This window comes from Chelonia mydas, chromosome 18 (assembly GCF_015237465.2).
Source record: "Chelonia mydas isolate rCheMyd1 chromosome 18, rCheMyd1.pri.v2, whole genome shotgun sequence".
NCBI classification, from domain to species: Eukaryota; Metazoa; Chordata; order Testudines; family Cheloniidae; genus Chelonia; species Chelonia mydas.
Genome location: NC_051258.2, coordinates 519936 through 537286, shown reverse-complemented (window position 1 = coordinate 537286; position 17351 = coordinate 519936). Strand labels below are relative to the sequence as shown.

Here is a 17351-nt window from a genome sequence, read left to right as displayed (position 1 = left end):
GTAGTATTAAAGGCATGGAATTGGTTTATATGCTTTGTGGCACTGACAATAAGCTTTTTTGTATTGCTGATATCACAGTGGCCACTGTCAACAGAAGGCTCAGAAATACTCTTTGTAAGTAAAGGGTTACAGGGCCTGATCCAGCAGGTTGCTGTGGACCGTCAAGTCTTTAGAGTTAATGGATGTTGAAGATTGGCATCTTGCAGGATTAGACCCATGATTAGATAGTTTAGGCTCAAAATTTAGCTTTTGTGCATTTATTTTTCTTTGAACAAATCCTAAGTATTTGTTTTCATGGTATTTAAAAAAACAAACAGTGAAAATATGTTTTAGTTTGAATTTGGGCAATCTCCTGTAGCATCCTGAACACTATTAAGACAGTGGTTCTCAAACTTATTTGATCGCACCCCCTTCTTTGTGTCGGTAGTAGGTTACGCCGCCCCCTCCTCCTCCCCCCGCCACACAACTACATATACCGATTAAAAAAAAAAAAAAGACTGCAACTCTCACTAAATATTACAAACAGTAAGGCATTGATTCAAACAGAGCCAGTGATCCATTGTAAGAGCTAAAGCAAAACTGATTGTGGTTGATGCTTACAATTAAATGTGCACACCCCGTCTTAGCAAACGGATTAACGTACAGATGGCAGCGACTTTGTCTAATGCCATGCAAGTTTAACAGAAATCCATCAAAATGCACAGCACCATCTGAGGACCTGATATGTCTGGAGGAATCAGCTTTTGTAGTTATTCATTGCTGTGGGTAAAACGTGCACAGTACATTTCTCCCCCTGCCCGCCCACAGTGCCGCAACCCGCCCCCCCCCAACACGTTCTGGCATAAGAACCTCTGGAATAAGAAACAGAATGTGAATCTAACGGGAAACAATATAGAACTGATCATTCTGAAATGTAAATATGATTTTAAAAATGTCTGGTATAACTGATTTAGGCCCTGATCCTGCAAACCGTTGAAGGCAATGAGACTATTCTTGTGCGTAGAATTAAGTATGTTACATTTTCAAGATTAGAACCTTAAAGAGTTGCTAAAAGTAAAGAAATGTTGTTTTTTAAATATCTTTTTGTATCCCTGTACCAATGTCATTTCCAAATAAATATAATTGTTTCAGGTTAATTATCTTTAGAAGGTCTGTTTTCGTGGTTTACTGTAGTATCTTTCCAATGTAGAATTGCTGAGAAGAGCAAGATGATTGCAGTTTTCTTTTAAATCACAGTGCCAACATATTAAAAATTGGATTATACTGGCAGCCCCCTTTAGAAGTGATTGTGGTGGATGGGGGGAAGGATTTAATGGTTTTAAAAAACCAAAACAAACAAGGAAACAATTATAATTTCCACATGATTACCAAAACAGGCCAGGCTTATGTCAGAGCATTCAATGCTGATTAGCAGAGTTTGTCTCACTGAATGTAGAGTTTATTTTCGTATTCTTTAAAGAGCAGAGGTAGGTGTAAAAAGAAAAGGAGTACTTGTGGCACCTTAGAGACTAACAAATTTATTTGAGCATAAGCTTTCGTGAGCGACAGCTCACTTCATCGGATGCATGCAGTGGAAAATACAGTGGGGAGATTTTATATACACAGAGAACGTGAAACAATGGGTGTTACCAAATACACTGTAACGAGAGTGATCAGGTAAGGTGAGTTATTACCAGCAGGAGAGAAAAAAAACCTTTTGTAGTGTGACAAAGTTCCTCCTCTACCTTGGTGGGTCTTGCGCTTATTGTTGGATTTGCTCGCCTTGGAGCTTCACGGCAGCCCTTAGTTTGGCTGTTTTCATGAACCCGCAGTCCAGGTCAACTCCTCCTGTGTCTGACCAGGAATTGGGAGGTTTGGGGGGAACCCGGGCCCGCCCTCTACTCTGGGTTCCAGCCCAGGGCCCTGTGGAATGCAGCTGTCTAGAGTGCCTCCTGGAACAGGTGTGCGAGAGCTACAACTCCCTGGGCTACTTCCCCTGGCCTCCTCCCAACACCTTCTTTATCCTCACCATAGGACCTTCCTCCTGGTGTCTGATAATGCCTGTACTCCTCAGACCTCCAACAGTATGCTTTCTCACTCTCAGCTCCTAGCGCCTCTTGCTCCCAGCTCCTCACACGCACACCACAAACTGAAGTGAGCTCCTTTTTAAAACCCAGGTGCCCTGATTAGCCTGCCTTAATTGATTCTAGCAGCTTCTTGATTGGCTGCAGGTGTTCTCATCAGCCTGTCTTAATTGTCTCCAGAAAGTTCCTGGTTGTTCTGGAACCGTCCCTGTTACCTTACCCAGGGAAAAGGGACCTACTTAGCCTGGGGCTAATATATCTGCCTTCTATTACTCTCCTATAGCCATCTGGCCCGACTCTGTCACAGTAGTGATAATCAAGATGGTCCATTTCCAGCAGTTGACAAGAACGTGTGAGGAACAATGGGGGGAGGGGAGGAAATAAACATGGGGAAATAGTTTTACTTTGTTTAATGACACATCCACTCCCAGTCTTTATTCAAGCCTAAGTTAATGGTGTCCAGTTTGCAAATTAATTCAAATTCTGCAGTCTCTCGTTGGAGTCTGTTTTTGAAGTATTTTTGTTGAAGAATTGCCACTTTTAAGTCTGTAATCGAGTGACCAGAGAGATTGAAGTGTTCTCCGACTGGTTTTTGAATGTTTGAATTCTTGACGTCTGATTTGTGTCCATTTATTCTTTTACGTAGAGACTGTCCAGTTTGGTCAATGTACAAGGCAGAGGGGCATTGCTGGCACATGATGGCATATATCACATTGGTAGATGTGCAGGTGAACAAGCCTCTGATAGTGTGGCTGATGTGATTAGGTGTCCCCATAGGGATATTACCCATTTTTGTCCAGGAAATCAATTCTTGAGGGATATACTTACTCACTTTATGAAACCTGAAGGATTGTATCTGCTTGGTTGAATGAGAGTGCCTTTGGAGATGTTTGTGTATCTGCTTACACTAGAGAGGTGGTTTTAGATGTTTTAACAAATAAAGTGCGTTCTGTTTGTACCATGCTCTTGTCATTATAGAACACAATCCTTTTTTCCATTTTGTTTTCCTTAACTTGATGTACTGTAGAATTCCCAGAGGTCCTGTGCAGCAGTCCATTGAGGACCGGATCTTCACTCCGACAGTCTCAGCTGTGTTCAGCACTGTAAGTATGTAAGGGCAGTTCTGCAAAATCCTAAACTGTCAGTTTTCTGGGGTTTTTTTTTTTTAAAGGAGACACATTTTCCTTATGCATGTAAGCAAGTAGAAATTGTTATGCACTTTTAGTGATAGCAAAAAATAAACTTTGTTACCCCCCTAAAATTGCTTCTCTTTAGCACAGGATACAAAACACCTTTTTTTTTTTTTGGCACATAAATGGAGAGCAGGACCTGTTGAGCTATACCCTTATTTCTTAAACATTTGCAGTTCTACGCACAGAATTTACAGTTGAAATTTCTAAGCGTGCTTCGCTAAGTAAAAATGTTATCAGCCATATTCTTAGTCCGCCTGCTCCCCTTCTCTTCAAAGAATAACTTGATGGAACATATTAATTACTGCACAATTCTATCAAGACACTGATGTTTCTATTTCATAAGAAAAAGTTATGTGGGATAGTTGTTCTGCATGATAATCAGGCTCAAAGGGTAGTGATCAATGGCTCCATGTCTAGTTGGCAGCCAGTATCAAGCGGAGTCCCCCAAGGGTTGGTCCTGGGGTCAGTTTTGTTCAGTATCTTCATTAATGATCTGGAGGATGGCGTGGATTGCAGATGATACTAAACTCGGAGGAGTGGTAGATACACTGGAGGGTAAGGATAGGATACAGAGGGATCTAGACAAATTAAAGGATTGGGCCAAAAGAAATCTAATGAGGTTCAACAAGGACAAGTACAGAGTCCTGCACTTAGGACGGAAGAATCCCATGCACTGCTACAGATTAGGGACCGACTGGCTAAGCAGCAGTTCTGCAGAAAAGGATCTAGGGGTTACAGTGGATGAGAAGCTGGATATGAGTCAACAGTGTGCCGTTGTTGCCAAGAGGGCCAGTGGCATTTTGGGATGTATAAGTAGGGGCATTGCCAGCAGATTGAGGGACATGATCATTCCCCTCTATTCGACATTGGTGAGGCCTCATCTGGAGTACTGTGTCCAGTTTTGGGCCCCACACTACAAGAAGGATGTGGAAAAATTGGAAAGCGTCCAGCGGAGGGCAACAAAAATGATTAGGGGACTGGAACACATGACTTATGAGGAGAGGCTGAGGGAACTGGGGATGTTTAGTCTACGGAAGAGAAGAATGAGGGGGGATTTGATAGCTGCTTTCAACTACCTGAAAGGGGGTTCCAAAGAGGATGGCTCTAGACTGTTCTCAGTGGTAGCAGATGACAGAACAAGGAGTAATGGTCTCAAGTTGCAGTGGGGGAGATTTAGGTTGGATATTAGGAAAAACTTTCACTAGGAGGGTGATGAAACATTGGAATGCGTTACCTAGGGAGGTGATGGAATTTTCTTCCTTTAAGGTTTTTAAGGTCAGGCTTGAGAAAGCCCTGGCTGGGGTGATTTAGTCGGGGATTGGTCCTGCTTTGAGCAGGGGGTTGGACTAGATGACCTCCTGAGGTCCCTTCCAACCCTGATATTCTATGATTCTATGATGATTCTATGATTCTAATTATGAAGGGAATTCAGGTTGGAAATCCAGCAATGTTTATTTTTGCATACGTGATAACATTTTTCAATTCATGACTTTTATTTTTCAAATAGTAAGAGCCAGAAGCCCATTATTCCTTTAGAGCTTCAATATACTGAAAGCTAGTATGCAGCCCTGATTGTGGGGGAAAAAGAAAAGTACAAAGAAAAATAAATGCTTCAGTTTTCCAAAAGAGTATTACAAACTAATGTATTTAATTACCAAAAATACTCTTAAACTCTTTTTGAAACGTTTTGGAAAAAAGGAAGAAAAACTTGTAGATCTTAGAAACTCATGTTTAGCATGATAGCATAAATTACTTATGGAAACGTCTTTTAGTAGAGGTGCTTCTGCTTATTTGGATGACTGGCAGATGAAGGGGTCTTCTCCTCAAGATGCAGAATCCAAAATAATTTGTTGCCTTTTCCATCTAGGATTCAGGATAATCATGGAAAAGAACTCTGACCCTTTCTCAGAGTTTATTCCACTTGGGAGACCTTATCAACACAGTGGAAGTGAACGGTTTTCTTGACTCAGGTGGGATCAGTGGTTCTACCCTCTGTCACCCCACATTTCCCTGAGAATCAGGGAGTAGCTACAATAGTGGGAGGACTCAGATAACCTATCCACAGTGGTTCCTTTGGCTGCCTCCCAGTGTGTATCTGTAACAGATACTGGTCTGAAAGGTTACAGCACAACACCGACTAGTCTGTTGGTTAACAGTTTATGTGCGCGAGTAGTTTAAAAAATGTCATGTCAACAGACTTGAGTTGCAGACTGTTTGCTGATGTTAGCAGTCGTGCAGTGGATTCAGAACCAACCTTTAATGCAAACCAGTGAAGTGTCTTTGATAGCAATCATAATCAAACAAGAGGAACAAGAAGCAAGACACAGACTGTTGAAGCTAGGGTTAGCATATTTCAGGTTCCCAAAAAAGAGGATACTGCTGAAAAAGGGGGAGCTGAGGAGGGGAGAACAGTAACTAGCCCAGTATCCTATCTTCCAATAGTGGCCAATGCCAGAATGAATAGAACAGGTAATCATCAAGTGATCCATCCCCTGTTGCCCATTCCCAGCTTCTGGCAAACAGGGTTGCCCATTCCCAGTTCCTGCCCATCCTGGCTAATAGCCATTGATGGACCTATCCTCCATGAATTTATCTAGTTCTTTTTTGAAACCTGTTATGGTGTTGGCTTTCACAATATCCTCTGGCAAAGAGTTCTACAGGTTGACTGTGCATTGTGTGAAGAAATATTTCCTTTTGTTTTTATAAAACCTGCACCCGATTAATTTCATTTGGTGACCCCTAGTTCTTAAGTTATGAGAAGGCGTAAATAACACATTCTCCACACCCGTCATGATTTTATAGACCTCTATCTTATCCCCCCCCCCCTTAGTCATCTCTTTTCCAAGCTGAAAAGTCCCAGTCTTACTAATCTCTCCTCATATGGAAGCTGTTCCATACCCCTTAATAATTTTTGTTCTTTTCTGAACCTTTTCCAATATATCTTTTTTGAGATGGGGCAACCACATCTTCACGCAGTATTCAAGGTGTGGGCATACCATGGATTTATATAGAGGTAATACGATATTTTCTGTCTTATTATCTATTCCTTTTTTAATGATTCCCAACACTGTTACCTTTTTTCACTGCTGCTGGACATTGAGTGGCGGTTTTCAGAGAACTATCCACAGTGACTCCAAGATATTTCTTGAGTGGTAACAGGTAATTTAGACCCTATCATTTTATATATGTAGTTGGGATTATGTTTTCAATGTGCATTACTTTGCATTTATCAACATTGACTTTCGTCTGCCATTTTGTTGCCCAGTCACCCAGTTTTGTAAGATTCTTTTGTAGCTCTTCGCAGTCTGCTTTGGATTTAATTATCTTGAGTAGTTTAGTATCATCTGCAAATTTTGTCACCTCACTGTTAAAACCCTTTTTCCAGATTATTTATGAATATGTTCAACAGCACTGGTCCCAGTACACACCCTTGTTGGACACCACTATTTACCTCTCTCCATTCTGAAAACTGACCATTTAGTCCTACCCTTTGTTTCCTATCTTTTATCCAGTTACTGATCCATGGTCTTCTCTTTTATCCCATGATACCTTACTTTGCTTAAGAGCCTTTGGTGAGGGACCTTGTCAAAGGCTTTCTGAAAATCTAAAGTACACTATGTCCACTGGATCACCCTTGTCCATGTCAAGGAATTCTAGCAGATGGGTGAGGCATGATTACCTTTTACAAAAACCATGTTGACTATGCCCCAACAAATCATGTTCAGCTCTGTCTCTGATAATTTTGTTCTTTACTATAGTTTCAACCAATTTGCCTAGTACTGAAGTTTAGACTTATTAGCCTGTAATTGCCAGGATCACCTCTGGAGCATTTTTAAAAAATTGGGGTCATATTAGCTATTCTCCAGTCATCTGGTACTGATTTTAATGGTAGAATACATTTGGGAGAGCTGGAGGTAATATCTGCAGCAGGGTATTGCTAGAGGTGGGGGGCAGCATCTCTCCCTGTCATAGAATCATAAAAGACTAGGGTTGGAAGAGATCTCAGGAGGTCATCTAGTCCAACCCCCCTGCTCAAAGCAGGGCCAACCCTAACTAAATCATCCCAGTGAGGGCCTGGTCAAGCCGGGCCTTAAAACCCCCTAAGGATGGAGATTCCACCACCTCCCTAGGTAACCTATTCCAGTGTTTCACCACCCTCCTAGTGAAATAGTTTTTCCTAATATCCAACCTAGACCTCCCCCACTGCAACTTGAGACCATTGCTCCTTGTTCTGTCATCTGCCACCACTGTGAACAGCCTAGCTCCGTCCTCTTTGGAACCTCCCTTCAGGTAGTTGAAGGCTGCTATTAAATCCCACTCCCTCTCCTTCTCTTCCGCAGACTAAATAAGCCCACTTCCCTCAGCCTCTCCTCATAAGTCATGTGTTCCAGTCCCCCAATCATTTTCGTTGTCCTCCACTGGATTCTGTCCAATTTGTCCACATCCTTTCTGTAGTGGGGCCCAAAACTGGATGCAATACTCCATATGTGGCCTTACCAGTGCTGAATAGAGGGGAATAATCACTTCCCTCAATCTGGCAACGCTCCTACTAATTCAGCCCAGTACGTCATTTGCTTTCTTGGGAACAAGGGCACACTGTTGACTCATATCCAGCTTCTCCTCTACTGTAATCCCCAGGTCCTTTTCTGCTGAACTGCCACTTAGCCAGTCAGGCCCCAGCCTGAAGCAGGGCATGGAATTCTTCCCTCCTACGTGAAGGATTCTGCACTTGTCCTTGTTGAACCTCATCAGATTTCTTTTGGCCCAATCCTGCAATTTGTTTAGGTCACTCTGGACCCTATCCCTACCTTCCAGCATATCTACCTCTCCCCCCTGCTTAGTGTCATCTGTGAAGTTGCTGAGAGTGCAATCCATCCCATCATCCAGCTCCTTAATGAAGATTTTGAACAAAACTGGTCCCAGGTCCAACGCCTGGGGCACTCCGCTTGATACCAGCTGCCAGCTAGACATTGAGCCATTGATCACTACCTGTTGAGCCTGATGATCTAGCCAGCTTTCTATCCACCTTATAGTCCATTCATCCAATCCATAATTTATTAACTTGCTGGCAAGAATACTGTGGGAGACAATATCAAAAGCTTTGCTAAAGTCAAGGTATATCACATCCACTGCTTTCCCCTTATCCATAGGGCCAGTTATCTCATCATTGAAGGCAATCAGATTGGTCAGGCATGACTTTCCCTTGGTGAATCCATGTTGACTGTTCCTGATCACCTTTTTCTCCACCAAGTGCTTCAAAATGAATTCCTTGAGGAAATTCTCCATGATTTTTTCGGGGACTGAGGTGAGGCTGTAGTTTCCCGGATTCTCCTTTGTTCCTTTTTAAAGATAGGGGCTATAATTGCCTTCTTCCAATCATTCGGTATCTCCCCTGATCGCCACGAGTTTTCAAAGATAATGGCCAATGGCTCTGCAATCACATCGGCGAACTCCCTCAGCACCCTCGGATGCACTGCAGCTGGCCCCGTGGACTTGTGCATGTTCAGCTTTTCTAAATAGTCCTTAACCTGTTTTTTCACCACGTAGGGCTGCTAACCTCCTCCCCATACTATGCTGCCAAGTGCAGCAATCTGGGAGCTGACCTTGTCTGAAGACAGAGGCAAAAAAAAAAAGCGTTGAGTACTTCAGCTTTTCCCACATCATCTGTCGTTTTCACTGACCACCTTCTTTTTGCTAACATACCTGTAGAAATCTTTCTTGTTACCCTTCACATCCCTTGCTAGCTACAACTCCAATTGCGGTTTGGCCTTTCTGATTACACCCCTGCATGCTCAAGCAGTATTTTTATACTCCTCCCTAGTCATCTGTCCAAGTTTCCAGTTCTTGTAAGCTTCCTTTTTGTGTTTAAGCTCATCGAAGATTTTTTGTTGTTCTTTGAGTGCTTGCTCATGTCCATTCCATATGAGATGTGTGTGCTTGCCACATGCACCGGTGCTGGCAGTTTTTCCTCAGCCATATCCATAGGGGACTGGCTCTAGCACTCCCTGGAGTGGTGCCGGCAAGTTGCCTAGTATAAGGGGCTCCGCAGACTCCCCCCACCCTCAGTTCCTTCTTGCTGCCAATGACAGTGCTGGAACTTCTGCTGCTTCGGCTAGTATTGTTTCGGTCTCAGTTCTTGCGAACTTTGAAAACCTGTAATGTAGTTATATATAGTTAGTAGTTCCGTACTTACCCTTAGTAGTAGTTCTTTGTTAGTTCCAAACAGGACTTAGCCGTGGGACGGGGCATACCCTGATCTCCAGGCTTTAAGTGCTGCAATTGCTGCAAAGAGCCTATGCCCATCAGCGATCCACATACCAGCTGCCTAAGGTGCTTAGTCGAGGAGCACATAAGTGATGTGCCGTATCTGCACGTTCTTTAAACCTAGGGAGAAGAAGGAGTGCGATACCTGTTAGAAAGTGCTCCTTGTGGAGTCGGCCCTCACTTCGGCACCGGAGCAGCGGTTCCGAACCGAGCACCGTGGTCTCCGTGCGCAGTGCTCTGGCGGTGCTGTCTATGAGCCAGCACTGGTGCCCCGCTATGGCTCCAGTCAAGAAGCCAAAAAAGACTGTGAGGGAAAGGTCTCCTACCTCCGGTAAGGGTAAGGAGCGGGCTGGGGATGAGCCACGACCCGTGCTGGACAGCACAATGTCCCCCTCGGGAAGTTGGGCCCCAGCTCAAGTCGAGCGGTGCAGCTCATCCCACACTTCACCTGTGACTCAGGATAGCAGCACAGGCCCTGGCCAGCTTCAGGTGCCGTCGATGACCGAAGTCCTTCAAGCAGCTCAGGAGATCCTGACATTCCCGCCCTCAACGGCTCCAGTGGTACCTCGGTCTCATGGAAGACTCATGCTGGGACTGTGTGTGTCCCCCGCCTCAGTGGCACTGTTACCCATTGAGAGGAACATCCTGCCATTGCTTGCCCACCTTTAGTTGTCATGCCTCAGGACGAGAGAGGCAGGCTCAGTGGAGCCCTCTTCGGTCGCCGCACAGAGGGCACAAGTTGAGGTGTATCTCGCCAGTAGATTGGTGCAGATGCTCTGAGGCATGTGCCACCTGACAAGAACTTCTGGGCCAGCCCCTACTGTCTCCAAGTGTCCGGTATTGATCATGGGACCAATCGAGGATCAGAGACTGCAGATCGCCTGGCCATCATCGCCCGTCTCCCAGCAGTAGGTCCCCTACTTCGAAGATCCTTCTGGCAACCGGCCCATATTAGCTCCCAGTCCCATTTGATGTCCCAGAGGGGGTTCCGTTCGACAACCCCACTCAGTCCATCCAGTTGGTGTCTGACGCCTTGGACCTCGGCTGGGACGCACACCTCAGCGATCTCCAGGCACAGGGGATGTGGTCACCGGAGGAGGCGAAGTCGCACATAAACATCAAAGAGTTCTGAGTAGTCTGGCTGGCGTGCGGAGTCTTCCTGCCCCACTTGTCGGGCAAGGTAGTATGAGTCCTGACGGACAACACAGCCTCAATGTTCTACAGCAAGAGACAAGGGGGAGCATGTTCGTTGGCACTCTGTCAAGAGGCACTCCTTCTATGGGACTTCTGTATCAGCCATGAAATCCACCTGGAAGCTTTCAGAGTAACAGCCGTGTTAGTCTGTATTCGCAAAAAGAAAAGGAGTACTTGTGGCACCTTAGAGACTAACCAATTTATTTGAGCATAAGCTTTCGTGAGCTACAGCTCACTTCATCGGATCCATACTGTGGAAAGTATAGAAGATCTTTTATACACACAAAGCTTGGAAAAAATGGGTGTTTACCACTACAAAAGGTTTTCTCTCCCCCCACCCCACTCTCCTGTTGGTAATAGCTTATCTAAAGCGATCACTCTCCTTACAATGTGTATGATAATCAAGGGAAGCTTGTCACCTTCAGTGACAAGTCACTGTCAGTGTCAGGAATATGCTGGCAGACCAGCTCAGCAGGGAGTTCTCCTCTCACCACGAGTGGTCGCTCCATCCAGAGGTAGCCTGCATGATCTTCCAAAAGTGGGGAACTCCCCAAGTGGACCTGTTCGCCACCCGTTTTGATCTTGGGAAGGTCTAATCAAGGACTTCCTCTACGATGCCTTCCTGCTGTCATGGTCAGGGATCCTGATGTACGCATTCCCTCTGATTCCACTCATCAACAGGTCCTGGCAAAGATCAAGAAAGACCAACACAAATTGTCATGACCTCGCCAACATTGGTTTGGCATGTTCATGACATTGTCAGTGGCCCCTCCCTGGCCCCTTCCCAACCGCCTGGACCTGCTGTCACAGGACCACGGTCGGCTCCTACACTCTAACCTTGAGTCCTTCCATCTCTCGGCATGGATGCTGCGTGGCTGAACCCGGAGGAACAGACCTGTTCGGAAGCAGTCCAACAGGTCCTCCTGGGGAGTAGGCAGCCTTCAATCAGACTGACTTACCTGGCCAAGTGGATGAGATTTTCCCGCTGGGCATCCGAACGTGGCATCTCTCCCTCGTGTTCTTCCATACAGTCTGTCCTAGACTACCTGCTGCCTTTGAGGAGCCAGGGCCTGGCACACTCTTCCATTAGAGTGCATCTAGCGGCCATCTCCGCTTTTTCACCCTCTGATCCAAGGACAGGTGGTGTTTTGCCATGAAATGATGATCAGATTCTTGAGAGGGCTTGAGAGACTCTTCCCGCAGGTTCAGACTCCTGTCCCATAGTGGGATCTTAACTTGGTCTTCTCTAGGCTCACAGGCCCACCCTTTGGGCTGCTAGGTTCATGCTCCTTTTCCCACCTGTCATGGAAGGTTGTTTTCCTGGTGGCGTTGACATTGGCAAGACGGGTCTCTGAAATTAAAGCCTTGACCTCGGAACCGCCATACACGGTCTTCTACAAAGACAAGGTTCAGCTGTGGCCCCATCCGGCATTCCTACCGAAGGTAGTATCTACCTTCCATATGAGCCAGGACATCTTCCTCCTGGTGTTCTGTCCCAAACCACAGAAGACCGGTGAAGAGAGGCATCTTCACGCGCTGGATGTTCAAAGGGCCTTGACTTTTTCTTTAGAATGTGTCAAGCTTTTCCATAAATCAACTCAGTCTTAATTGCTGCGACAGATAGAATGAAGGGACTTCTGTTGTCCTCGCAGAGGATTTCCAGTTGGATCACCTTGTGCATAAGAACCTTTTAGGACCTGGTGGGGGTTCCACCGCCGCCACTTGTGGGAGCCCACTCGATGAGAGCGCAGGCATCTTCGGCGGCATTCCTGGTGCACATCCCTATCCAGGACATCTGGAGAGCTGCAACGTGTTCCTCTGTCCATACGTTCACAGCTCATTATGCCATTACTCAGCAGGAGATGACGCTGGATTTGGCAGAGCTGTGTTGCAATCGACACATCTGTGAACTCCTACACACCTCCGGTGGTACTGCTTTGGAGTCACCTAATATGGAATGGACGTGAGCAAGCACTCATAGAAGAAAAGACAGTTACCTTTTTCATAACTGCTGTTCTTCGAGATGTGTTGCTCGTGTCTATTCCACAACCCGCCCTCCTTCTGCACTGTAGGAGTTTCCGGCATGAAGCAACTGGGGGTGGAGGGAGCTGGCGATGCCCCTTATACCGCTCCATGCGGGTGTCACTTCAGGGGCCGCCAAAGCCAGTCCACTACAGATATTGCTGAGGGAAAAACTTCTGGCACCGGTGCATGTGACGAGCACAAACACCTAATAAACAATGGACATGATCAACACATCTTGAAGAACACCAGTTAGGGGAAAGGAAGTGTCTTTTTAGCCAAGCTGGTCGCCGGCCATATTTGCTATTCTTTCTGCACATCAGGATGGTTTGTTCCTGAACCCTCAATAAGGCTTCTTTAAAATACAGCCACCTCTCCTGGACTCCTTTCCTCCTCATATTAGCCTCCCAGAGGATCCTGCCCATCAACTCCCTGAGAGAGTGAATGTCTGCTTTTCTGAAGTCCAGGGTCTGTATTCTGCCGTTCTCCTTTCTTCCTTTTGACAGGATCCTGAACTCTACCGTCTCATGGTCACTGTTGCCCAGGTTGCCACCCACTTCTACTTCCCCTACCAATTCTTCCCTGCTTGTGAGCAGCTTGTCCCCAGCACTCTCCAAAAACTTCCTGGATTATCTCTGCACTGCTGTATTGCTCTCCCAGCAGATGTCAGTGTGATTGAAGTCCCCCATTAGAACCCGGGCCTGTGATCTGGAAACTTCTGTTAGTTGTCCGAAGAAAGCCTTGTCTACCTCATCCTCGTGGTCTATAACAGATGCCATCCAAGACATCATTCTCCTCTAAACTTAACGCAAAACTCTCAACAGGCTTTTTTCCTGTTCCATACTGGAGCTGTGAGCAATCATACTGCTCTTAATACAGTGCAACTCCCCCACCTTTTCTCCCCCGCTTGTCATCATAGAATCATAGAATATCAGGGTTGGAAGGTTCCTCAGGAGGTCATCTAGTCCAACCCCCTGCTCAAAGCAGGACCGATCCCCAACTAAATCATCCCAGCCAGGGCTTTGCCAAGCCTGACCTTAAAAACTTCTAAGGAAGGAGATTCCACCACCTCCCTAGGTAACCCATTCCAGTGCGTCACCACCCTCCTAATGAAAAAGTTTTTCCTAATATCCACCCTAAAACTACCCCACCGCAACTTGAGACCATTACTCATCGTTCTGTCGTCTGCTACCACTGAGAACAATCTAGATCCATCCTTATTGGAACCCCCTTTCAGGTAGTTGAAAGCAGCTATCAAATCCCCTCTCATTCTAAGCTTCTGCAGACTAAACAATCCCAGTTCCCTCAGCCTCTCCTCATAAGTGATGTGTTCCAGTCCCCTAATCCTTTTTGTTGCCCTCCGCTGGTCGTTTTCCAATTTTTCCACATCCTTCTTGTAGTGTGGGGCCCAAAACTGGACACAGTACTCTAGATGAGGGCTTGATCAGTCTCAGCAGACATTCCGTCACATCTTGAATTCTAGCTCCAGACGAGCAGCACGCTTCTTGAGTTTCCTGGTCTGGATGGCAGAAGGATGACTCCGTCTCCCTTAGGGGAGGGAGTCCCCGATCAACACCACCCTTCTCTTCCTCTTGGGAGTGGTGGTCATGGAATCCGCATCCCTAGGACAATGCATCCCATGCCATCCGGTTGATGGGGTCTCCTTTTGATCCCTTCCCTCAGATGTCAAGTATCAGGGGGTAGCTGTGTTAGTCTGTATCCACAAAAAGAACAAGGAGTCCGGTGGCACCTTAAAGACTAACAGATGACTCTTCCAAACCATTCTCTGCCATAGTACCTATGTATAGGAGAGAAGGCTTTGGATTCTTTGACCATGGGATGGTGTTCCATGAAGGAGGAGTGCTGGGCAGAGACGGGCTCCATCTTACGAAGAGAGGGAAGAGCATCTTTGCCAGCAGGCTGGCTAACCTAGTGAGGAGGGCTTTAAACTAGGTTCACCGGGGGAAGGAGACCAAAGCCCTGAGGTAAGTGGGAAAGCGGGATACCGGGAGGAAGCACAGGCAGGAATGTCTGTGAGGGGAGGGCTCCTGCCTCATACTGGGAATGAGGGGCGATCAACAGGTTATCTCAAGTGCTTATATACGAATGCACAAAGCCTTGGAAACAAGCAGGGAGAACTGGAGGTCCTGGTGATGTCAAGGAACTATGACGTGATCGGAATAACAGAGACTTGGTAGGATAACTCACATGACTGGAGTACTGTCATGGATGGTTATAAACTGTTCAGGAAGGACAGGCAGGGCAGAAAAGGTGGGGGAGTAGCACTGTATGTAAGGGAGCAGTATGACTGCTCAGAGCTCTGGTACGAAACTGTAGAAAAACCTGAGTGTCTCTGGATTAAGTTTAGAAGTGTGTGCAACAAGAGTGATGTAGTGGTGGGAGTCTGCTATAGACCACCGGACCAGGGGGATGAGGTAGATGAGGCTTTCTTCCAGCAGCTCACGGAAGCTACTAGATCGCAAGCCCTGATTCTCATGGGTGACTTTTATTTTCCTGATATCTGCTGGGAGAGCAATACAGCGGTGCATAGACAATCCAGGAAGTTTTTGGAAAGCGTAGGGGACAATTTCCTGGCGCAAGTGCTAGAGGAGCCAACTAGGGGGGGCGCTTTTCTTGACCTGCTGCTCACAAACCGGGTAGAATTAGTGGGGGAAGCAAAAGTGGATGGGAATCTGGGAGGCAGTGACCATGAGTTGGTTGAGTTCAGGATCCTGACGCAGGGAAGAAAGGTAAGCAGCAGGATAGGGACCCTGGACTTCAGGAAAGCAGACTTCGACTCCCTCAGGGAACGGATGGGTAGGATCCCCTGGGGGACTAACATGAAGGGGAAAGGAGTCCAGGAGAGCTGGCTGTATTTCAAGGAATCCCTGTTGAGGTTACAGGGACAAACCATCCCGATGAGTCGAAAGAATAGTAAATATGGCAGGCGACCAGCTTGGCTTAATGATGAAATCCTAGCGGATCTTAAACATAAAAAAGAAGCTTACAAGAAGTGGAAGGTTGGACATATGACCAGGAAAGAGTATAAAAATATTGCTCGGGCATGTAGGAATGATGTCAGGAGGGTCAAATCGCACCTGGAGCTGCAGCTAGCAAGAGATGTCAAGAGTAACAAGAAGGGTTTCTTCAGGTATGTTGGCAACAAGAAGAAAGCCAAGGAAAGTGTGGGCCCCTTAATGAATGAGGGAGGCAACCTAGTGACAGAGGATGTGGAAAAAGCTAATGTACTCAATGCTTTTTTTGCCTCTGTCTTCACTAACAAGGTCAGCTCCCAGACTGCTGCGCTGGGCATCACAAAATGGGGAAGAGATGGCCAGCCCTCTGTGGAGATAGAGGTGGTTAGGGACTATTTAGAAAAGCTGGAAGTGCACAAGTCCATGGGGCCGGACGAGTTGCATCCGAGAGTGCTGAAGGAATTGGCGGCTGTGATTGCAGAGCCATTGGCCATTATCTTTGAAAAGTCGTGGCGAACGGGGGAAGTCCCAGATGACTGGAAAAAGGCTAATGTAGTGCCCATCTTTAAAAAAGGGAAGAAGGAGGATCCTGGGAACTACAGGCCAGTCAGCCTCACCTCAGTCCCTGGAAAAATCATGGAGCAGGTCCTCAAAGAATCAATCCTGAAGCACTTGCATGAGAGGAAAGTGATCAGGAACAGCCAGCATGGATTCACCAAGGGAAGGTCATGCCTGACTAATCTAATCGCCTTTTATGATGAGATTACTGGTTCTGTGGATGAAGGGAAAGCAGTGGATGTATTGTTTCTTGACTTTAGCAAAGCTTTTGACACGGTCTCCCACAGTATTCTTGTCAGCAAGTTAAGGAAGTATGGGCTGGATGAATGCACTATAAGGTGGGTAGAAAGTTGGCTAGATTGTCGGGCTCAACGGGTAGTGATCAATGGCTCCATGTCTAGTTGGCAGCCGGTGTCAAGTGGAGTGCCCCAGGGGTCGGTCCTGGGGCCGGTTTTGTTCAATATCTTCATAAATGATCTGGAGGATGGTGTGGATTGCACTCTCAGCAAATTTGCAGATGATACTAAACTGGGAGGAGTGGTAGATACGCTGGAGGGGAGGGATAGGATACAGAAGGACCTAGACAAATTGGAGGATTGGGCCAAAAGAAATCTGATGAGGTTCAATAAGGATAAGTGCAGGGTCCTGCACTTAGGACGGAAGAATCCAATGCACCGCTACAGACTAGGGACCGAATGGCTAGGCAGCAGTTCTGCGGAAAAGGACCTAGGGGTGACAGTGGATGACAAGCTGGATATGAGTCAGCAGTGTGCCCTTGTTGCCAAAAAGGCCAATGGCATTTTGGGATGTATAAGTAGGGGCATAGCGAGCAGATCGAGGGACGTGATCGTTCCCCTCTATTCGACATTGGTGAGGCCTCATCTGGAGTACTGTCTCCAGTTTTGGGCCCCACACTACAAGAAGGATGTGGAAAAATTGGAGAGAGTCCAGCGAAGGGCAACAAAAATGATTAGGGGTCTAGAACACATGACTTATGAGGAGAGGCTGAGGAGCTGGATTGTTTAGTCTACAGAAGAGAAGAATGAGGGGGATTGATAGCTGCTTTCAACTACCTGAAAGGG

General features: G+C 46.3%; 1 protein-coding gene across 1 annotated transcript in view; it reads left to right on the top strand.

The window, feature by feature from the left end:
• EIF4G3 (eukaryotic translation initiation factor 4 gamma 3) overlaps window positions 1-17351 on the top strand; it is a 382496-nt gene that overhangs the window by 6668 nt on the left and 358477 nt on the right. Inside the window, 1 exon segment of the mRNA XM_043531915.1 lies at window positions 3091-3166. The gene's annotated coding sequence lies outside the window, so the exon portion shown is untranslated.